At 39.2% G+C, this 24941-nt stretch overlaps 2 non-coding genes across 2 annotated transcripts; both read right to left on the reverse strand.

Annotated features, from left to right (window-relative positions):
• Positions 1-514: 514 nt before the first annotated feature.
• On the reverse strand, positions 515-622 carry LOC112753264 (small nucleolar RNA R71). The gene has a single exon (XR_003177657.1). It is a non-coding gene; the product is annotated as a small nucleolar RNA R71 (small nucleolar RNA).
• Positions 623-18701: 18079 nt separating this feature from the next.
• Positions 18702-18809, reverse strand: LOC112752991 (small nucleolar RNA R71). Its single transcript, XR_003177395.1, has one exon. It is a non-coding gene; the product is annotated as a small nucleolar RNA R71 (small nucleolar RNA).
• Between the last annotated feature and the right edge of the window lie 6132 nt (positions 18810-24941).

Consider the following 24941-nt stretch of genomic DNA (forward strand, 5'->3'; position numbering starts at 1 on the left):
TGTTGAAGCTGATCTTGAACCTGAAAGGACCTTGAAGAGAAAGCTAAGAGAAGCTAAAGCACAACTCTCTGTAGAGGACCTAACAGAAATTTTTAAACAAGAAGAAGCCATGGCAGCCGAAAACAACAACAATGCTAACAATGCAAGGAAGCTGCTTAGTGACTTTACTACACCTACTCCCGACTTCTATGGGAGAAGCATCTCAATCCCTGCCATTGGAGTAAACAACTTTGAGCTTAAACCTCAATTAGTTTCTCTAATGCAACAGAATTGCAAGTTTCATGGACTTCCATTAGAAGATCCTCATCAGTTCTTCGCTAAATTCTTGCAAATCTGTGATACTATTAAGACCAATGGGGTTGACCCTGAGGTCTACAGACTTATGCTCTTCCCTTTTGCTGTAAGAGATAGAGCTAGGATATGGTTGGACTCACAACCTAAAGAAAGCCTGAACTCTTGGGAAAAGCTGGTCAATGCCTTCTTGGCAAAGTTCTTTCCACCTCAAAAATTGAGTAAGCTTAGAGTGGAAGTCTAAACCTTCAAACAGAAGGAAGGTGAATCCCTGTATGAAGCTTGGGAAAGATACAAGCAATTGATCAGAAGGTGTCCTTCTGACATGCTTTCAGAATGGAGCATCATAGGTATCTTCTATGATGATCTGTCTGAACTGTCTAAGATGTCATTAGACAGCTCTGCTGGAGGATCTCTTCATCTGAAGAAGACGCCTGCAGAAGCTTAGGAACTCATTGAGATGGTTGCAAATAACCAATTCATGTACACTTCTGAAAGGAATCCTGTGAATAATGGGACAAATCAGAAGAAAGGAGTTATTGAGATTGATACTCTAAATGCCCTATTGGCTCAGAACAAAGTATTGACTCAGCAAGTCAATATAATTTCTCAGAGTTTGTCTGGAATGCAAGCAGCAACAGGCAGTACCGAAGAAGCTTCATCTGAAGAAGAAGCTTATGATCCTGAGAACCCAGCAATGGAAGATGTGAATTACATGGGAGAACCCTATGGAAACACCTATAATCCTTCATGGAGAAATCATCCAAATCTCTCATGGAAGGACCAACAGAGGCCTCAATAAGGCTTTAACAATAGTAATGGTAGAAGAAATAGGTTTAGCAATAGCAAGCCTTTTCCATCATCTTCTCAGCAACAGACAGAGGATTCTAAGCAGCGCCATTTTGACTTAGCAACCATAGTCTCTGATCTAATTAAAACCACTCAAAGTTTCATGACTGAAACAAGATCCTCCATTAGAAATTTGGAGGCACAAGTGGGTCAGCTGAGTAAGAAAGTTACTGAACTCCCTCCTAGTACTCTCCCAAGCAATACAGAAGAGAACCCAAAGAGAGAATGCAAGGCCATAAACATATCCCACATAGCCGAATGCATAGAGGAGGGAAAGGCAATGATTTTCACTGAGGAAGACCTTAATGGGCATCCACTGGCCTCTAAGGAGTTCCCTAATGAGGAACCATGGGAATCTGAGGCTCACACTGAGACCATAGAGATTCCATTAAATTTACTTCTGCCATTCATGAGCTCTGATGAGTATTCTTCATCTGAAGAGGATGAAGATGTTACTAAAGAGCAAGTTGCTAAGTACCTTGGAGCAATCATGCAGTTAAATGCCAAGTTATTTGGTAATGAGACTTGGGGGGATGAACCCCCTTGCTTACCAAAGAACTGGATGACTTGACTAGGCAGAGATTACCTCAAAAGAGACAAGATCCTGGAAAGTTCTCAATACCTTGTACCATAGGCACCATGACATTTGAGAAGGCTCTGTCTGACCTAGGGTCAAGTATAAACCTCATGCCTCTCTCTGTAATGGAGAAGCTAGGGATCCTTGAGGTACAAGCTGCAAGAATCTCACTAGAGATGGCAGACAATTCAAGGAAACAGGCTTATGGACTTGTAGAGGATGTCTTGGTAAAGATTGAAGACCACTACATCCCTGTTGATTTCATAATCCTAGACACTGGGAAGTGTATGGATGAATCCATCATCCATGGCAAACCCTTCCTAGCCACAGCAAAAGCTGTGATTGATGTTGACAAAGGAGAATTAGTCCTTCAAGTGAATGAGGACTCCCTTGTGTTTAAAGCTCAAGAATTTCCCTCTGTAGTCATAGAGAGGAAGCATGAAAAGCTTCTCTCAATGTAGAGTCAAACAGAGCCCCCACATTCAAACTCTAAGTTTGGTGTTGGGAGGACGTCATCATGCTTTGAGTATCTGTAAGGCTCCATGAGAGCCCACTGTCAAGCTACTGACATTAAAAAAGCGCTTGTTGGGAGGCAATCCAATTTTATTATATCTATTTATTTTCCATTGTTATTTTATGTTTTCTGTAGGTTAGTGATCATGTGAAGTCACAAAAACAACTGAAAAAGCAAAAACAGAATGAAAAACAGTATTAAAAATAGCACACCCTGGAGGAGAAGCTTACTGGCGTTTAAACGCCATTAAGGGTAGCAGAATGGGGGTTAAACGCCCAGTCTGGCACCATTCTAGGTGTTTAATGCCAGAAAGGGGCACAGAGCTGGCGTTTAACGCCAGAAATGGGCACAGAGTTGGCATTAAACGCCAGAAAGGGAAGAAAAGCTGGCGTTAAACGCCAGAAATGGGCAGCAACCTGGCGTTTAACGCCAGGATTGGCAGGCAAGGGGCGTTTACACGCCAACATGGTGCAGGGATGAGAAATCCTTGACACCTCAGGATCTGTGGACCCCACAGGATCCCCACCTACCTCAGCTCTCTCTCTCTCTCTTCTTCACACCTTTCCATAACACTCTCCCCCAAATACCCTTCACCAATCACCTCAATACCTCTTCCCCAAAAACCCCTCTCCTATCAAATCCTTCCCTCTTCTCCATAATCCCTTCACCAATCCACATCCATCCATCATAAAACCCCACCTACCTTACCATTCAAATTCAAACCACTTTCCCTCCCAAACCCACCCATACATGGCCGAACCTACCCCTCTCTCCACTCCTATATAAACCAATCTTCACTCATTCATTTTCACACATCATACACACTACTAATCCCCCTTGGCTGAACCACAAAACCCCCCTCCATCTCCTCTATTTCTTCTTCTTCTACTCTTTTCTTTCTTTTGCTCGAGGACGAGCAAACCTTCTAAGTTTGGTGTGGTAAAAGTATTGCTTTTTGTTTTTCCATAACCATTTATGGCACCAAAGGCTGGAGAAACCTCTAGAAAGAGGAAAGGCAAGGCAAAAGCTTCCACCTCCGAGTCATGGGAGATGGAGAAATTCATCTCAAAGGGTGCATCAAGACCACTTCTATGAAGTTGTGGCCAAGAAGAAAGTGATCCCCGAGGTCCCTTTCAAGCTCAAAAAGGGTGAATATCCGGAGATCCGACATGAGATTCGAAGAAGAGGTTGGGAAGTTCTCACCAACCCCATTCAACAAGTCAGAATCTTAATGGTTCAAGATTTTTATGCCAATACATGGATCACCAAGTACCATGATCAAAGTGTGAACCCGGACCCTAAGAATTGGCTTACAATGGTCTGGGGAAAATACTTAGATTTCAGTCCAGAAAATGTAAGGTTGGCATTCAACTTGCCTATGATGCAAGGAGATGCACGCCCTTACACTAGAAGGGTCAACTTTGATCAAAGGTTGGACCAAGTCCTCATAGACATTTGTGAAGAGGGCGCTCAATGGAAGAAAGATTCAAGAGGGAAGCCGGTTCAACTAAGAAGGCATGACCTCAAGCCCGTGGCTAGGGGATGGTTGGAGTTCATCCAACGCTCAATCATTCCTGCTAGCAACCGATCTGAAGTTACTATAAACCGGGCTATCATGATCAATAGCATCATGATTAGAGAGAAAGTAGAAGTTCATGAGGTTATATCCCTAGAACTCTACAAGGTGGCAGACAAGTCCTCTACTTTGGCAAGGTTAGCCTTCCCTAATCTCATTTGTCACCTCTGCAATTCAGCTGAAATTGACATAGAGGAAGACATCCTCATTGATGAGGATAATCCCATCACTAAGAAAAGGATGGAGCAAACAAGAGAGCCCAATCATGGACCTCAACAAGAGCATGAAAAAATTCCTCATCATGAAATCCCTGAGATGCCTCAAGGGATGCATTTTCCTCTATAAAACTATTGGGAGCAAATCAACACCTCCCTAGGAGAATTAAGTTCCAATATGGGACAACTAAGGGTGGAGCACCAAGAGCATTCTATCCTCCTCCATGAAATTAGAGAAGACCAAAGAGTCATGAGGGAGGAGCAACAAAGGCAAGGAAGAGATATTGAGGAGCTCAAGCACTCCATAAGATCTTCAAGAGGAAGAACAAGCCGCCATCACTAAGGTGGACCCGCTCTTTAATTTCCTTGTTCTTTATTTTCTGTTTTTCAAAAATTATGCTTTATGTTATATCTATGTTTATGTCTTTATTACATGATCATTAGTGTCTAAGTGTCTATGCCTTAAAGATATGAACGTCCTATGAATCCATCACCTTTCTTAAATGAAAAATGTTTTTAATTGCAAAAGAATAAGAAGTACATGAATTTCGAAATTTAAAATAGTTTAATTATTTTGATGTGGTGGCAATACTTTTTGTTTTTCTGAATGAATGCTTGAACAGTGTATATTTTTGAATTTGTTGTTTATGAATGTTAAAATTGTTGGCTCTTGAAAGAATAATGAAAAAGGAGAAATGTTATTGATAATCTGAAAAATCATAAAAATTGATCCTTGAAGCAAGAAAAAGCAGTGAAAAGCTTGCAGAAAAAAATATATGCGAAAAAAAAAAAGAAAAAGAAAAAGCAAGAAGAAAAAGCCAATAGCCCTTTAAACCAAAAGGCAAGGGTAATAAAAAGGATCCAAGGCTTTGAGCATCAGTGGATAGGAGGGCCTAAAGGAATAAAATTCTGGCCTAAGCGGCTAAACCAAGTTGTCCCTAACCATGTGCTTGTGGCGTGAAGGTGTCAAGTGAAAAGCTTGAGACTGAGCGGTTAAAGTCGTAGTCCAAAGCAAAAAGAGTATGCTTAAGAGCTCTGGACACCTCTAATTGGGGACTCTAGCAAAGCTGAGTCACAATCTGAAAAGGTTCACCCAGTTATGTGTCTGTGGCATTTATGTATCCGGTGGTAATACTAAAAAATAAAATGCTTAGGGTCACGGCCAAGACTCATAAAGTAACTGTGTTCAAGAATCAACATACTGAACTAGGAGAATCAATAACACTATCTGAATTCTGAGTTCATATAGATGCCAATCATTCCAAACTTCAAAGGATAAAGTAAGATACCAAAACTGCTCAGAAGCAAAAAGCTAATAAGCCCGCTCATCTAATTAAGACTGATCTTCATAGATGTTTTTGGAATACATTGTATATTCTCTTCTTTTTTTCCTATTTGATTTTCAGTTGCTTGGGGACAAGCAACAATTTAAGTTTGGAGTTGTGATGAGCGGATAATTTATACGCCTTTTGGCATTATTTTTAGGTAGTTTGTAGTATGTTTTAGTTAGTTTTTATTATATTTTTATTAGTTTTTAAATAAAAATTGCATTTCTGGACTTTACTATGAGTTTATGTGTTTTTCTGTGATTTCAGGTATTTTCTGGCTGAAATTGAGGGACCTGAGCAAAAATCTGATTCAGAGGCTGAAAAAGGACTGCAGATGCTGTTGGTTTCTGACCTTCTACACTCAAAGTGGATTTTCTGGAGCTACAGAGACCCAATTGGCACGCTCTCAATTGCGTTGAAAAGTAGACATCCGGGGCTTTCCAGCAATATATTATATTCCATACTTTGCCCGAGATTTAATGGCCCAAACTGGCGTTCCAAGTCAGCATAAAAATTCTGGCGTCAAAACGCCAGAACTGGCATAAAAGCTGGCGTTTAACTCCAAGAAAAGTCTCTACATGTGAAGGCTTCAATGCTCAGCCCAAGCACACATCAAGTGGGCCTAGAAGAAGATTTCTGCATTAATTACTTGTTTCTGTAACCCTAGGCTACTAGTTCTCTATAAATAGGACCTTTTACTATTGTATTTGAAGGATTTTTCGATGGATCTTTGATTAGCCTTATGCTATCTTAGACGCTTTTGGGAGGCTGGCCTCACAGCCATGCTTAGACCTTTTGTTCTTATGTATTTTCAATGGTGGAGTTTCTATACACCATAGATTAAGGTGTGGAGCTTGATGAGCGGATAATTTATACGCTTTTTGGCATTGTTTTTAGTATGTTTTTAGTAGAATCTAGTTACTTTTAGGGATGTTTTCATTAGTTTTTATGTTAAATTCATATTTCTGGAATTTACTATGAGTTTGTGTGTTTTTCTGTGACTTCAGGTATTTTCTGGCTGAAATTGAGGGACTTGAGCAAAAATTAGATTCAGAGGTTGAAGAAGGACTGCTGATGCTGTTGGATTCTGACCTTCCTGCACTCAAAGTAGATTTTCTAGAGCTACAGAACTCGAAATGGCGCGCTTCCAATTGCGTTGGAAAGTAGACATCCAGGGCTTTCCCGCAATGTATAATAGTCCATACTTTTCCCAAGTTTAGAGGACGCAAACTGGCGTTCAACGCAAGATCTCTGCCCAATTCTGACGTCCAGCGCCAAAAACAAGTTGCAAAGTGGAGTTCAACGCCCAAAATGGCACAAAAGCTGGCGTTCAACTCCAAGAATGACCTCTCCACGTGTAACATTCAAGCTCAGCCCAAGCACACACCAAGTGGGCCCCGGAAGTGGATTTATGCATCAATTACTTACTTCTGTAAACCCTAGTGACTAGTTTATTATAAATAGAACTTTTTATCATTGTATTAAACAGTCTTGGTTACTCCGGTTCCCCTCTGGGGCCGAGACCAATGAACTCCATTCACTTATGTATTTTTAACGGTAGGGTTTCTACACTCCATAGATAAAGGTGTAGAGCTCTGCTGTTCCTCAAAGATTAATGCAGAGTACTACTGTTTCTTTTCAATTCATCTTATTTTGCTTCCAAGATATTCATTCGCACTTCAACCTGAATGTGATGAACGTGACAATCATCATCATTCCCTATGAACGCGTGCCTGACAACCACTTCCGTTCTACATTAGATTGAATGAGTATCTCTTAGATCTCTTAATCAGAATCTTCGTGGTGTAAGCTAGAATGATGGCGGCATTCAAGAGAATCCGGAAAGTCTAAACCTTGTCTGTGGTATTCCGAGTAGGATTCAATGATTGAATGACTGTGACGAGCTTCAAACTCGCGATTGCTAGGCGTAGTGACAGACGCAAAAGGATAGTAAATCCTATTCCAGCATGATCGAGAACCGACAGATGAATAGCCGTGCCGTGACAGGGTGCGTTGACCATATTCACTGAGAGGATAGGATGTAACCATTGACAAGGGTGATACCTCCAGACGATTAGCCATGCCGTGACAGGGCATTTGGATTATTTTCCCGAGAGAAGACCGAAAGTAGCCATTGACAATGGTGATGCATTACATAAAGCCAGCCATGGAAAGGAGTAAGACTGATTGGATGAAGATAGCAGGAAAGCAGAGGTTCAGAGGAACGAAAGCATCTCTATTCGCTTATCTGAAATTCTCACCAATGATTTACATAAGTATTTCTATCTCTATTTTATTAATTATTTTCGAAAACCCCATTACTATTTTATATCCGCCTGACTGAGATTTACAAGGTGACCATAGCTTGCTTCATACCAACAATCTCCGTGGGATTCGACCCTTACTCACGTAAGGTATTACTTGGACGACCCAGTGCACTTGCTGGTTAGTTGTGCGAAGTTGTGAACCATGGTATTGGCATCATGTTTTTGGCGCCATTACCAGGGAAAGAAAGAGCGATGAATTTTACATAATCAAAGTGTAATCACAATTTCTGCGCACCAGAGCTCTGCTGTTCCTCATGAATTAATGCAAAGTACTATTGTTTTTCTATTCAATTCACGCCTACTTCTTCTCTAAGATATACACTCGTTCTTCAACTTGATGAATGTGATGATCCGTGACACTCATCATCATTCTCACCTATGAACGCGTGCCTGACAACCACTTCCGTTTTACATGCAAACAAGCTTGAATGTGTATCTCTTGGGTTTCTAATCTAAGATTGGAACCTTCGTGGTATAGGCTAGAATTATTGGCGGCTATTCTTGAGATCCGGAAAGTCTAAACCTTGTCTGTGGTATTCCGAGTAGGATCTGGGAACGAATGACTGTGACGAGCTTCAAACTCGTGAGTGTTGGGCGTAGTGACAGACGCAAAAGGATCAATGGATCCTATTCTGACATGATCGAGAACCGACAGATGATTAGCCGTGTGGTGACAGCGCATTTGGACCATTTTCACTGAGAGGACGGGAGGTTGCCATTGACAATGGTGAAACCCAACATAAGCTTGCCATGAAAAGGAGTATGAATGATTGGAAGAAGGCAATAGGAAAGCAGAAGTTTAGGAGGAACAAAGCATTTTCATACGCTTATCTAAAATTTTCACCAATGAATTGCATAAGTATCTCTATCTTATTTTATATTTTATTCATCTTTTAATTATCAATTCTCCATAACCATTTCAATCCGCCTGACTGAGATTTACAACATGACCATAGTTTGCTTCAAGCCGACAATCCCCGTGGGATCAACCCTTACTCACGTAAGGTTTATTACTTAGACGACCCAGTGCACTTGCTGGTTAGTTGTGGAGTTGTGACAAAGAGTTGAGATTACAATTCTGCGTACCAAGTTGTTGGCGCCATTGATGATCACAATTTCGTGCACCAAGCGCTACCCTTTCTCCTTAGGTGCTCGCGTTTCTTCCTTGCCAGCACTCTCCCAATGAGCGCCCAGTTATGTTAGTGAGCGCTGCTTAGTGCGCACGGATGGCAAAACCTTTGCTTCCAAGTGTGGCATCCCCGAAAACGCTTACTTAGTGAGCATGGCGCTCACTTGGGGAATGAACGCCATCCATGTGGCTTTCTCCTTCTTGACGCAACGCTTCTCTGATTTAGTCATGGGCCACGCTTTTAAAAGCGTGGCCTAAGGCTCCAAAGTTTGTCTAAACTCTAAAATGTGCCCTAAAATTCTTCTTTTCTTCTTTTGAGCTGATTTTGTGCTATTTTGCTTCTTTTTCCGCTTATTTCCTACAAAATTTATAAAATCAAAAGATCAAAGAAATATACCAATTAAGCACAAAAGCATTCAATATTTAAGCACTAATCATCAATTTCTTATATGAAAAAACATAGAAAAACATGACATGATGACATGTCATCAGGAGCTTATAGAGAAGTTAAAAAAAATGACTTCTCTCATAATACTACCACTTTTTACCACATTTCTATAAAATAAGCACTTTTAGAACCAAAATCCAAACATAAAATAACTTATTTATAAGCTACTTTTAATATAGTTATTTACTGTTTAAGTTGTTTTTTCAAAAAAAGATTAATTAAGTTATTTACCCAAACTACACCTTAATGTGGTTTTGGTTGAGTTGGGTTAAGAAAGTTGGTAAATTGAGATTCTTGTGAGTTTAGGTAAAAGTTGGTTTTTGGTGAACTTTGTCTGATCATAACTTATGCCTCGAATTTCGAAATTTGTTGAAATGTGATTTAAATTAAAGTTCATTGAAAACTCTTCAAATTGATATAAGGTTTCTAAAATTTGGATTTTTGTAGAGGAAGTTATGATCATTCAAAGATTGGTGTCGAAATCTGAAAATTCTGCAGAGTTGCAGAATTTTGTGATTTCTGGTTTGTGCGCACGCACACACCAATGGAGTTTTATAATCTGTGCGCACGAACACGTTTGGTAGATCAGTCTGTTGGAGGTGCTAGCACAACTTGTGCGAATGAACAGACTTGATAATTTTCGTACCTGGGCATAAGCACACTTTAAAAATTTTCTTGGGCGTGTGCAGGCACAGCCCTGTGCGCACGCACACGCCCTGTTTCACAAACTTTGTTTTCAACTATTTCACCTTTCCAAAAAGCTTGTAAGCTTTTGTGACACCATTTTAAGACTCTTGGGCTCAATTTTGGATATTGGAACATGGGAAAGGTCCTAGGAGGTTTAATTGGGTTTCTCTTTGAAAAGTTAGCAAATGGAGGTTTAGGTTTCTGGTGTAGTGAGGATGAATTGGTTGAGAGAGAAGGAAGAGTGGTGAATGTGGTGATTGCTGATAACGAATTTGAAAAACTGATGAACTAAGAAGTTCGGAATGGAATTTATGACTTGATGATGGTTGTGATGAGTATGAGTGGAAGTGTGTTTAGAGGAGTGACCTCTAAGATTGAATATGTAATTACGTTATGCATTGTTCTCCGTCGTAGGGGCTGTGGCAGTCTTCCGCCTACGTTCGGATGTGAGAGTTGAAGCTGGGCTTCTCACTTATATTTCTCGCAACCAAAGGAAGGTGGTAAAGCACGCTCCCTCAGAATGTTTCCCTCTAAAAGGAGAAGATGGTAGGGCACTCATCCCTCAGAATTATTCCTCCTGAAAATACGATTTCTCTCTGATTGCAAGGTGGTAGGGCACTAACCGACAGAATCATGTGGCAACCAGAGGAAGGTGGTAGGGCACACTCCCTCGGAATGTTTTTCTCTGAAAGGAGAAGGTGGTAGGGCACTTATCCCTCGGAATTATTCCTCCTTATGCACAATAGAGAGACTAATCTGGGAGTTGTCGACCGGATTTTCTGTCGGGTTTCCGACATGTGATATCACAGCCAATAGGGAAGACATTCATCATATGCATCTTCTATATGTTGGCTTGCTTTGATTACTTGAGTTTGCCTAATTGTATAACATGCCTACTTGCTTCTTGAATTACTTGCTGTAAATGAATACTATCTGTGGTTTACTTGCTTGCATTTATCTTGTGTTTGTCTGGTGCTGAGGAGGTTAGGTAGGCAGCGGAGATGGGATCGCACAGAGGTTAGGTTGGTGAGGGCTGTAGGATACAGCGGTGTGATCAGTATTAACTATAATTTCCCCTAAGTTTAGATAACCCGGTTATGGTTTAAGCTTTTTTATTTATCTAATTATTTATGTTAAGCTTGAATATCAGTTTGGTGTGGAGTTCTAGGATTGCCTTCAGCGTCTCGGGGCCTTATATCTTACATATCGGGCACTGTTACCATACTGAGAACCTCCGGTTCTCATTCCATACTTTATTGTTATTTTTCAGATGCAGGTCGCAACCCACCTGGGTGAGGTGCCTGGATGGTGACAGAAGCGGAGGATCCGGATACCTTTTGAGTCCCTTGATTTATTTTGATATACATCTCTCACTTTTGTATTTCGTTTAGCCTAGAGGCATGTATTGAGAGAACAAAACTTGTGTAAGCTATTTTTACTGTCTGGTTTCATGAATGGTCTGTATATGGCTAGCTGGCTTAAACTCCACGAGCCGTGGCTAGATTCTTATGATATTATACTATTATATTTTGATACATCTTATTTGTACCTTATGTTTTAAGTTAGTAGCTTTGCTAGCACATTTTGCGCTTTTTAAATCCTGTTTTTGTGCTATCTCCTTCATCGGGCATCTAGATTATACTATTCTTTCTATATATATCTTATGTATGAACTTAGAATTGTCGTAACATTTGCTTTACGGCTAGAGGTAAGGCTTAGGTTAATTGGGGCATTACATTTAGAATTGTAAGGTCCCACATTGGTTGGAGAGAGGAACGAAGCATGCCTTATAAGGGTGTGGATACCTCTCCCTAGCATGATGCATTTTGACGAGTGAGTATGGGGAGCTTTGGCTATCATCCCTATCGTCAAAGGCAAAACCGTGAGGCTTTGTGTGACAAAGCGGACAATATCGTGCTAGCGGGTGGTCTGGGCTATTACACCAAACTATTTGGTACGAAGCCTCTGGAGGAAGAACCTCCACTGCTTACCAAAGAGCTCCATGCTTTGGTTCAGCAAGAGGTACCTCAGAAGCTTCCAGACCCTGGACGCTTTTTGATTCCTTGCACCATAGGCACTATGACCTTTGAAAAGGCTCTATGTGACCTAGGGTCAAGCTTCAACCTCATGCCACTCTCTATAATGGAGAAGTTGGGCATACTTGAGGTACAAGCTGTACACGTCTCTTTAAAGATGGCAGACAAGACCTTGAAGAAGGCATATGGCTTAGTGGAGGATGTCTTGGTTAAAATTGAAAACCACTACCTCCCGGCAAACTTCATAGTCATGGATATAGGAGACGATGAGTATGACTGTGTCATCCATGGAAGGCCTTTCCTAGCCACAGCTAATGCTATCATTGACGTGGCTAAGGGAGAACTAACCCTAAAGTTAGGGGAGGATCAGATCTTGTTTAAGATGCCTCATCCTAGCTCTCCCTCTAAAAGAGAGATAACAGTGCAACACTTAGTGTGCCAACCATCTCTTTCTGTGCAGAGTTCTGCAGAGCCCCCAAACATCAATTTTAAGTTTGGTGTTGGGCAGCCCTCAACAAGCTCTAAGCACAAAGGTACTAAAGAGAAAGTACCTAAAGGCTAGAAGGACAAGAAAGTCTCAACTGAAGGCCTCTCACCTGGTATGAGAGTTGTCTTTACTAAAAATCCAGTCCTACCACATATAGTGAGCCGTATCCTATCTTTAGAGCTTGTAGAGCTTATTCATGAAAGGACAGAAAGAAAGTTCACTGTCAGGGGAAAAAATCTGAGCCCATACTCACCTCCATAAGGAGCTAAAGGTCAAGATAGTGACCTTAAAAGAGTGCTTGTTGGGAGGCAACCCAACTTTACTCAACCATTTATTTTCTTTTGGTTTTTCCTTTTAGTTGTCAGAGTCATGAACATGTGCATCAGTCAAGAGACAAATTTCACAGCAGTGAAAACAGAACACTCCAAGTGGAGTGTTAAAGTTGAACACCAGTGAGGAAGCCCTCCTGGCGTTCAACACCCCAAGAGTGGAGCATTGCTGGCCTTGCACACTAGTCAGGGAGCAGCCCCTGGGCGTTCAAATGTCAGTACAGAGAAGTAGGAAATCTGGAATTCCCTAGCTTCTCAGGACCAAGAGGTCCCACAGAAGCTCCACCTACCCCACCTTCTTCCTCCTCATTGATCATATTTGGTCGAGGACGAGCAAAACTCTTAAGTTTGGTGTTGCCAAAGCTTTGCTTTGTGACTTATACCACTCTTAAATGTAGAAGAAGATGATGGAGCAAAATAGAGAGCATGCACATGAACTTGTGCAGCCGCCTCAACAATGACAAAGGAGTGACATAGAAGAGATCAAGCACTACACGGGATCCTCAAGGAGGAGCACTGGCCACCATCATTCAGGTGGATTCGTTCTCTTTTACTCCTTTCCTGTTATTTTTTTGTTTTCTATCTGTTTATCTGTTTTCTTGTCCTAGTTGCATAATCATTTATGTTAATGTCTTTAAAAGTTGTAAAATGTTCCATATATCTCTCACCTTGCTTAAATAATTTTTTTTAAAAAGAATTGAGAGATGCATGAATTTCAAGTTTAAAATAAGATTAGTATAATTAGTTTGATGTGGTGTCATCTGCTTTTGTTTTCTGAATGTATGAAATAAACAGTGCATATTTGAAGTTGAAATTTATGAGTGTTGACTCTTGAAAGAATAAGGAAAAAGGTAAAATATTATTGATAAACATCGCACGCGTGGGTGAATGAATGTTGCGCTCACTTTTAGAACGCAATGGTTCCCTAGAAGTAGCATCCAAGTACCATCTTGACCCACTTCATATAAGGCCAAAAAGCCCACTCCAAGTACGGGATGACAGAATTGGAAAGTTTATAAATAGAGAAGAATTTGATTTCATTAGGGAGCTCTCTTTTAATTTCCTTTTAGAATTTTAGAATTGGAGATTAGATTTGAGTTTTCTTTTCTGTTTGTTTTCTTTCTTCTGCAATTTCTTCTTTTCTGTTTTGGGTCTGGGAACTTGGATTGAAGAATTCTTCTGAATTTCTTCATCTTGAAGTCATCTTTTACTTTTCCTTTTTATAATTCTAAGAATTGGAGATCTGATCTTAGATATCTTTTTGTTTTTCTTTCCTCTGCAATTGTTAATTTCTCTTTTAGGATTTTAGAGTTGATCTAAGTTTTCATTCTGTTTTGATTCTTCGGAAATTTTCCATTTCTGTTTTGGTACTGAAATCCTGATTGATCTATTTTCTGAATTTCTTCATCTGAGAGTTCTCTAGTTTACTGCACTTTATATTTTTCCAGTTCTGTTTTTGATTCCCAGCACCCAAATCCCTTTATTCTTCATGCAATTTAAGTTTCCTGGTAATTTAGATTCAACAATTTAAATTACTTACACTTTAAGTTTTAGTTATTTACCTTTCTTGCAATTTAAGTTTCAGCTCTTTTAATTTCTTGCACTTTAAGTTTCTGCAATTTACTTCTTCTACAATTTAAGATTCTGCCAATTTACTTTCTGCATTTTATTTCCTTCCAATTTCACTTCTGTTAATCAAATTTCACCCCAAATCATCAAATATTTGCTTAACTAAATTCATCACCATACTAAAGTTGCTCAATCCATCAATCCATGTGGGATTGATGAGCGGATAATTTATACGCTTTTTGGCATTATTTTTAGGTAGTTTTTAGTATATTTTAGTTACTTTTTATTATATTTTTATTAGTTTTTATGAAAAAATAACATTTTTGGATTTTAATATGAGTTTGTGTGTTTTTCTATAATTTTAGATATTTTCTGACTGAAATTGAGGGACCTGAGGAAAAATCTGATTCAGAGGCTGAGAAAGGACTGCATATGCTATTGGATTCTAACCTACCTACACTCAAACGTGTTTTTCTGGAGCTACAGAATTCCAAGTGGTGCATTCTCAATTGGGCTGGAAAGCTAACATCTTTGGCTTTCTAGAAACGTATAATATTTCATACTTTGCCCGAGATTTGATGGCCCAAACTGGCGTTCAACGCCAGCCAGAGACCCTTTTCTGGCGTAAAACGCCCAAACTGGCACCAGAACTGGAGTTAAATGCCCAAACTGGCATTCAAGCCAGCGTTTAACTCTAGAAAAGGCCTATGCATGTGTAATCCTTAGTAACTAGTTTAGTATAAATACTAGTCTTTCCTATTGTATTCAGACTTTTATCAGCTAATGCCATTTTTTACATTAGAAGGCTGGCCACACGGCCATGCCTAGGCTATTTTCTCTTATGTATTTTCCAACAGTGGAGTTTCTACACCTCATAGATTAAGGTGCAGAGCTCTGCCGTTCTTCATGAATTAATGCAAGTACTATTGTTTCTCTTTCAATTCACGTTTACTTCTTCTCCAAGATATACTCTCGTACTTTATTCAGTTAAGTCAGACTGAAGGGGTGACCCGTGACAATCACCCACTATCTTCGTTACTCGCTTAGCCAAGATCCGCGTGCCTGACAACCACAAGCGGTCTATATGATGTTCAACGTAGTCATTGGACGACAGCCGAAGTATAGTCTCTTGGGTCTCTGATCCACGTATTTGACTTGCCTCTCTTGACAAAAGAGCATTCGAATCCGTGAGATTAGAACCTTCATGGTAGAGGCTAGAACCAATTGGCAGCATTCTTGAGATCCAGAAAGTCTAAACTTTCTCTGTGGTATTCCGAGTAGGATCTGAGACGGGATGACTGTGACGAGCTTCAAACTCATGAATGTTGGGTGCAGTGACAGTGTGCAAAAGGATAGAGAGATCCTATTCCGACACAAGTGAGAACCGACAGATGATTAGCTGTGCGGTAGCTGTGCCTGGTATTTTTCATCCGAGACGAGAGATCCGACAGTTGATTAGCCGTACAGAAACTGTACCTGGACCATTTTCACTGAGAGGACGGATGGTAGCCATTGACAACGGTGATCCACCAACATACAGCTTGCCATGGAAGGGAGCATGCATGATTGGATGAAGACAATAGGAAAGCAGAGGTTCAGAAGAAACAAAGCATCTCCAAACGCTTATCTGAAATTCCCACCAATGAATTACATAAGTATATTTATTTTAATTTACGTTTTATTTATCTTTCAATTATCAAAACTCATAACTAATTAAATCTGCCTGACTAAGATTTACAGGATGACCATAGCTTGCTTCAAGCCGACAATCTCCGTGGGATCGACCCTTACTTGCGTAAGGTTTTATTACTTGGACGACCCGGTGAACTTGTTGGTTAGTTGTACCGGAGTTGTGAAAAGTGTGATCACAATTCTGTGCACCAAGTTTTTGGCGCCGTTGCCGGGGATTGTTCGAGTTTGGACAACTGACGGTTCATCTTGTTGCTTAGATCAGGTAACCTTCTTTCTTGTTTCAACCTTTATTTTCTTTTCAAAAAGTTTTTAAAAATATTTCAAAAAAAAAGTTTTCGAAAAAAATGTTCTTCATAATTTTTAAGAATGAATTCCACCTTAGAACTCCATGATGATATGTTGAAGCTTGGCTGGCTATTAAGCCATGTCTAATATTTTGGACTGAAGCTTCCACTTATCATTGAAGCTATTGGAGGAGCCTTTGGATTCTCATTTATAATTCTGTGCTAATGCTTGGCTGGCCATTTGGCCATGTCTAATTCTTTTGGACCGAAGCTTTAGACTAACATTGCATGAATCCTGGAATTCTTATTAAAAATTTTGAATTTCTTTATTTTCTTTTTCCAAAATAATTTCGAAAAAAATACAAAAAAAGTTAATAAAATCATAAAAACCAAAAAATTTTGTGTCTTGTTTGAGTCTTGTGTCAAATTTTAAGTTTGGTGTCAACTGCATTTTTTTTATTTTCTTAAAATTTTTGAAAATTCATGCATTATGTTCTTCATGATCTTCAAATTGTTCTTGATGATTTTCTTTGTTTGATCTTTACATTTTCTTGTTTTGTGTCTTTTCTTGTTTTTCATATGCATTTTCAAATTTTTAGTGTCCCTAGTACCAAAGTTCTTAAGTTTGGTGTCTTGCATGTCTTTCTTTTCTTAAAAATTTTCAAAAATATGTTCTTGATGTTCATCATGATCTTCAAAGTGTTCTTGCATGCATTATTTGTTTTGATCTTAAATTTTTATGTTTTATTTCATTTTGTTGTTTTTCTCTCTCCTTATTAAAAAATTCAAAAGTAAAAAAAAATATCTTTTCCTTATTCTTCTCATAATTTTCGAAATTTTGAGTTGACTTGGTCAAAAATTTTTAAAATTTAGTTGTTTCTTGTTAGTCAAGTCAAAATTTCAATTTAAAAACTTTATCTTTTCAAATCTTTTTCAAAATCAATTTTTTTTCATTTTTTTTATGATTTTCGAATTTCATTCTTAAAATTTTTCAAAATCTTTTTCATTTTTCTTTTAATGTTTTCAAAAATTTTAAAACTAATTTTTTAAAATCTTTTTCTTAATTTTATTTCATATTTTCGAAAATCCTTGGTAACAATTAATGTTTTGATTCAAAAATTTCAAGTTTGTTACTTTCTTGTTAAGAAAGGTTCAATCTTTAAATTCTAGAATCATATCTTTTAGTTTCTTGTTTGTCAAGTCATCAACTTTAAATTTAAAAATCAAATCTTTTTAATTTCTTTTTCAATTATTTTTCAAAATAAATTTCAATCATATCTTTTTAAAATTTTAATTTCAAAATATTTTTCTAACTTCTTATCTTTTCAAAATTTATTTTCAAATCTTTTTCAACTAACTACTTGACTTGTTTGTTTTAATTTTAAAAAAGTTTACTATTTCTTATCTTTTTCAAAACCACCTAACTACTTTTCCACTTCTAATTTTCGAAAATCACTAACCACTTTTTCAAAAATCTTTTTAATTAACTAATTGTTTTAGTTTTTAATTTTCTTGTATTTCTTTTTCAAATTTTTGAAACTAACTTAATTAATTAAATAAAAATAAAAATATTTTTCTTTTCCGTATTCTTAAAATTCGAATACTCCCTCTCTCATCTCTTTCTATTTATTTTATTTATTTACTAATATTTCTCTTCTACTCATCTAATAATTTTAACCCTCTCCCTCTCTCTGTGTTCGAATTCTTCTTATTCTCTCTCTATCTCATTCTTCTATTCTTCTTTTCCTCTGACACATAAAGGAATCTCTATACTGCGATATAGAGGATTCCTCCTCTCTCTTTGTTCTCTTCTTTTTCATATGAGCAGAAACAGGGATAAAGACATTCTTGTTGAAGCTGATCCTGAACCTGAAAGGACTCTGAAGAGGAAGCTAAGAAAAGCTAAAGCACATCACTCCGGAGAGGACCTTACAGAAAATTTTGAAAAAGAAGCAGACATGGCAGCCAAACCCAACAATAATGCTAGAGATGCAAGGAAGATGCTTGGTGACTTTACTGCACCAACTTCCAACTTCTATAGAAGAAGCATCTCAATTCCTGCCATTGGAGCAAACAACTTTGAGCTTAAGCCTCAATTAGTTTCTCTAATGCAGCAGAATTGCAAGTTTTATGGACTTCCACTGGAAGATCCTCATCAATTCTTAGCTAAATTCTTGTAAATCTGTGACACTGTTAAGACCAATGGGGTTGATCCCGAGGTCTACAGACTTATGCTTTTCCCCTTTGCTGTAAGAAACAGAGCAAGGATATGGTTGGACTCACAACCTAGAGAAAGCCTGAACTCTTGGGAAAAGTTGGTCAATGCTTTCTTGGCCAAATTCTTTTCACCTCAAAAGATGAGCAAGCTTAGAGTGGAAGTCCAAACCTTCAGACAGAAGGAAGGTGAATCCCTCTATGAAGCTTGGGAAAGATACAAGCAATTGATCAGAAGGTGTCCTTCTGACATGCTTTCAGAACGGAGCATCTTAGGTATATTCTATGATGGTCTGTCTGAATTGTCCAAGATGTCATTGGACAACTCTGCTGGTGGATCTCTTCATCTGAAGAAAACACCTGCAGAAGCCCAGGAACTCATTGACATTGTTGCAAATAACCAATTCATGTATACTTCTGAGAGGAATCCTGTGAACAGTGGGATATCTCAGAAGAAAGGAGTTCTTGAGGTTGACACTCTGAATGCCATATTGGCTCAGAACAACATATTGACTCAGCAAGTCAATATGATTTCTCAGAATCTGACTGGATCACAAGCTGCATCCAATAGTGCTAAAGAAGCCTCCCATGAAGGAGAGGCTTATGATCCTGAGAATCCTGGAATGGAAGAAGTGAATTACATGGGAGAATCCTATGAAAACACTTACAATCCTTTATGGAGGAATCATCATAATTTCTCATGGAAGTATCAGCAGAAGCCTAATCAAACCTTCAATAATAATAATGGTGGGAGAATTCGGTTTGGCAATAGCAAACCTTTTACATCATTTTCTCATCAACAGACAGAGAATTTTAAGCAGAGCCTCTCTGACTTAGCAACCATAGTCTCTGATCTATCTAAGACCACTCTCAGTTTCATGACTGAAATAAGGTCTTACATTAGAAATCTAGAGGCACAAGTGGGTCAGCTGAGTAAAAGAGTTACTGAAACTCCTCCTCGTACTCTCCCAAGCAGTATAGAAGAGAATCCCAAAAGAGAGTGCAAGGCCATAACTATATCCAAAGTGGCCGAACCTGGAGAGAGTAAAAAGGCAGTGATTTCCAGTGAGGAAGACCTTGCTGGATGTCCACTGACCAATAAGGAGTTCCCTATTGAGGAATCAAAGGAATCTGAGGTTCATATAGAGACCATAGAGATTCCATGGAACTTAATGCTGCAGTTCATGAGCTCTGATGAAGATTCTTCCTTTGATGAGGATGAAGATCTTGTTGAAGAGCAAGTTGCTCGGTATCTTAGAGCAATCATGAAGCTGAATGCCAAGCTATTTGGTAACGAGACTTGGGAGGATGGACCTCCATTGCTCATTAAGGAACTGAATACCTTAGTTCAGCAGAAATTACCTCAAAAGAAATCGGATCCTGGAAGGTTCTTAATTCCTTGCACCATAGGCACCATGACTTTGAGAAGGCTCTGTGTGACCTTGGTTCAATCATTAACCTCATGCCACTCTCTGTAATGGAGAAACTGGGGATCTTTGAGGTACAAGCTGCAAAAATCTCACTAGAGATGGCAGACAAATCAATGAAACAGGCTTATGGACTTGTAGAGGATGTCTTAGTGAAGGTTGAATGCCTTTACATCCCTGCTGACTTCATAATCCTAGACACTAGGAAGGATGAGGATGACTCCATCATCCTTGGAAGACCCTTCCTAGCCACAGCAAGGGCTGTGATTGATGTGGACAGAGGAGAGTTAGTCTTTCAATTGAATGAGGACTACCTTGTGTTTAAGGCTCAAGGATCTTCTTCTGTAAACATGGAGAAGAAGCATGAAAAGCTTCATCCAATTCTCTCCATACAGAGTCAAGTAGAGCCCCCACATTCAAACTCTAAGTTTAGTGTTAGGAGGCCACAATCATGCTCTGAGTATCTGTGAAGCTCTGTAAGAGCTTACTGTCAAGCTATTGATATTAAAGAAGTGCTTATTGGGAGGCAACCCAATCTTATTTATCTATGTTAATTACTTTTTCATTTCATTTTCCAATGTTAGTTTATGTTTTCTTTAGGTCGATGATCATGTGGAGTCACAAAAACAGCTGCAGAATTAAAGGGAAATCAAAAACAGCATAAAAAACAGCACACCCTGGAGGACAGGCTTACTGGCGTTTAAACGCCAGAAAGGATAGTAGAATAGGCATTTAATGTCCAGTCTGGCAGCATTCTGGGCATTAAACGCCAGAATTGGCAGACAGACAGGCGTTAACGCCAGAAAAGGGTGTCTGGCTGGCGTTAAACGCCAGAAAGGAGCATCAGCCTGGCGTTTAACGCCAGGAAAGGCAGCAGACTGGCGTTTAAATGCCAGAAAGGGCTGTCCAGGGGCGTTTAAATGCCAGAAAGGTGCATGGACCAGAATTCCTTGACACCTCAGGATCTGTGGACCCACAGGATCCCCACCTACCCTAACTCACTCTCTCTCCTCTTCACACCTTTCCATAACACTCTTCCCCAAATACCCTTGACCAATCACATCAATACCTATTCCCCAAACACCATTCACCTATCAAATCCTACCCTCTTCCCCATAATCTCTTCACCACTCATATCCATCCAGTATTCCCCAAAAACCATCATAAAACCACCCACCTACCTCACCATTCAAATTCAAAACATTTCCCTCTCAAACCCAACCCCTTCTTACACGAATTCCCTCTCTCTCTTACCCTATAAATACCCCTTCTTACCACCTTCATTTTCACACATCATAACCACCTAAAACCCCCCTCGGCCAAACCATTCACACACCTCTATCTCCTCCATCTCTTCTTCCTCTAATCCTTTTTTTCTTCTTTTGCTCGAGGACGAGCAAACCTTTTAAGTTTGGTGTGGAAAAAAGCTCTGCTTTTTGTTTTTTCATAACCATTAATGGCACCTAAGGCCGGAGAAACCTCTAGGAAGAGGAAAGAAAAGGTAGTTGCTACCAACTCCGAGTCATGGGAGATAGAGAGATTCATCTCAAAAGCCCATCACTAGAAAGAGGATGGAGCAAACAAGAGAGCCTACTCATGGACCTCAACAAGAGCATGAGGAAGTCCTTCATCAAGAAATCCCTGAGATGCCTCAAGGGATGCATTTCCCTCCACACAACTATTGGGAGCAATTCAACACCTCTTTAGGAGAATTGAGTTCCAACATGGAGCAACTAAGAGTGGAGCACCAAGAGCACTCCATCATCCTCCATGAAATCAGAGAGGACCAAAAGGCGATGAGAGAGGAGCAACAAAGGCAAGGAAGAGACATAGAGGAGCTCAAGAACTCCATTGGTTCTTCAAGAGGAAGAAGAAGCCACCATCACTAAGGTGGACCTGTTCTTTAATCTCCTTGTTTATTTTCTTTTCTGTTTGCGGTTTTTATGCTTTATGATTTGACTATGTTTGTGTCTTCATTACATGATCATTAGTGTTTAGTGTCTATGTCTTAAAGCTATGAATGTTCCATGAATATTTCACCCTTCTTAAATGAAAAAGATTTTCTGAAAAAGAAAAAGAAGTACATGAATTTTGAATTCTATCTTGAAAATAGTTTAATTATTTTGATGTGGTGGCAATACTTTTTGTTTTCTGAATGAATGCTTGAACGGTGCATATTTTTTATAGTGAAGTTTATGAATATTAAAATTGTTGGCTCTTGAAAGAATAATGAAAAAAAGAGAAATATTACTGATAATCTGAAAAATCATAAAATTGATTCTTGAAGCAAGAAAAAGCAGTGAAAAACACAAAGCTTGCGAAAAAAATGGCAAAAAATAAAGAAAAAAAAGAAAAAGAAAAAGCAAGCAGAAAAAGCCAATAGCTTTTTAAACCAAAAGGCAAGAGCAAAAAGCCAATAACCCTTTAAACTAAGGCAAGGGTAAAAAGGATCCAAGGCTTTGAGCATTAATGGATAGGAGGGCCCAAAGGAATAAAATCCTGGCCTAAGCGGCTAAATCAAGTTGTCCCTAACCATGTGCTTGTGTCATGAAGGTCCAAGTGAAAAGCTTGAGACTGAGTGGTAAAAGTCGTGATCCAAAGAAAAAAGAGTGTGCTTAAGAACTCTGGGTACCTTTAACTGGGGACTCTAGCAAAGCTGAGTGACAATCTGAAAAGGTTCACCCAGTTATGTGTCTGTGGCATTTATGTATCTGGTGGTAATACTGGATGCTAAGGGTCACGGCCAAGACTCATAAAGTGGCCGTGTTCAAGAATCAACATACTAAACTAGGAGAATCAATAACACTATCTGAATTCTGAGTTCCTATGGATGCCAATCATTCTGAACTTCAAAGGATAAAGTGAGATACCAAAACTATTCAGAAGCAAAAAACTACTAGTCCCACTCATCTAATTGGAACAAAGCTTCATTGATATTTTAAAATATTTTGTATTTTCTTCTTTTTATCCTATTTTGTTTTTAGTTGCTTGGGGACAAGCAAGAATTTAATTTTGGTGTTGTGATGAGCGGATAATTTATACGCTTTTTGGCATTGTTTTTAGGTAGTTTTTAGTATGTTTTAGTTACTTTTTATTATATCTTTATTAGTTTTTATGCAAAAATCACATTTCTGGACTTTACTATGAGTTTGTGTATTTTTTTGTAATTTCAGGTATTTTCTAGCTAAAATTGAGGGACCTGAGCAAAAATCTGATTCAGAGGCTGAGAAAGGACTGCAGATGTTGTTGGATTCTGAGCTCCCTGCACTCAAATGCGTTTTTCTGGAGCTACAGAAGTTTAATTGGCACGTTCTCAATTGGGCTGAAAAGTGAACATCTTGGGCTTTTCGGCAATGTATAATAGTTCATACTTTGCCCGAGATTTGATGGCCCAAACTAGCGTTTAACGCCAGGCAGAGACCTTTTTCTGGCGTAAAACGCCCAAACTGGCACCAGAACTGGAGTTAAACGCCTGAACTGTCATCCAAGCTGGCGTTTAACTCTAGAAAAGGCTTATGCACGTGTAAAGCTCAATTCTCAGCCCAAGCACACACGAAGTGAGCCCCGGAAGTGGATTTCTGCACTATCTGCACTTATTTACTCAATTTCTGTAATCCTTAGTAACTAGTTTAGTATAAATACTAGTCTTTCCTATTGTATTCAGACTTTTATCAGCTAATGCCATTTTTCACATTTGGCGGCTGGCCACACGGCCATGCCTAGGCTATTTTCTCTTATGTATTTTCCAACGGTGGAGTTTCTACACCTCATAGATTAAGGTGCGGAGCTCTACTGTTCTTCATGAATTAATGCAAGTACTATTGTTTCTCTTTCAATTCACGCTTACTTCTTCTCCAAAATATACTCTCATACTTAATTAAGTTAAGTCAGAATGAAGGGGTGACCCGTGACAATCACCCACTATCTTCGTTACTCGCTTAGCCAAGATCTGCGTGCCTGACAACCACAAGCGGTCTACATGATGTTTAATGTAGTCTTTGGACGACAGCTGGAGTATAGTCTCTTGGGTCTCTGATCCACGGATTTGACTTGCCTCTCCTGAGATTAGAACCTTCGTGGTAGAGGCTAGAACCAATTGGCAGCATTCCTGAGATCCGGAAAGTCTAAACCTTATTTGTGGTATTCCGAGTAGGATCTGAGACGGGATGACTGTGACGAGCTTCAAACTCACAAATGTTGGGCGCAGTGATAGTGTGCAAAAGGATAGAGAGATCCTATTCCGACACAAGTGAGAACCGACAGATGATTAGCCGTGCGGTAGCTGTGCCTGGTATTTTTCATCCGAGACGAGAGATCCGACAATTGATTAGCCGTACAGAAACCGTACCTGGACCATTTTCAATGAGAGGATGGATGGTAGCCATTGACAACGGTGATCCACCAACATACAACTTGCCATGGAAGGGAGCACGCATGATTGGATGAAGAAAATAGGAAAGCAGAGGTTCAGAAGCAACAAAGCATTTCCAAACACTTATTTGAAATTCCCACCAATGAATTACATAAGTATCTTTATTTTAATTTACGTTTTATTTATCTTTCAATTATCAAAACTCATAACCAATTGAATCCGCCTGACTAAAATTTACAGGATGACCATAGTTTGCTTCAAACAGGCAATTTTCGTGGGATCGACCCTTACTCGCGTAAGGTTTTATTACTTGGACGACCCAGTGCACTTGCTGGTTAGTTGTACCGGAGTTGTGAAAAGTGTGATCACAATTCCGTGCACCAGGGATCGACCTCACTCCTGTGACTTATTACTACTTGATGCGACCCGGTACACTTGCCGGTGAGTTTGTGTGGAATCGTTTTTCCCTCATCAGTAGCAAACCCTGGACAATCCCTCAGTGCGCGCATCCCTAAGAGGTTATTCATATTCATATTCATAGTCATTCATTCATCATCTTATTGGGGTAATCATCCAGAAAGGTATAAGTG

This window comes from Arachis hypogaea, chromosome 15, assembly GCF_003086295.3.
Source record: "Arachis hypogaea cultivar Tifrunner chromosome 15, arahy.Tifrunner.gnm2.J5K5, whole genome shotgun sequence".
NCBI lineage: Eukaryota > Viridiplantae > Streptophyta > Magnoliopsida > Fabales > Fabaceae > Arachis > Arachis hypogaea.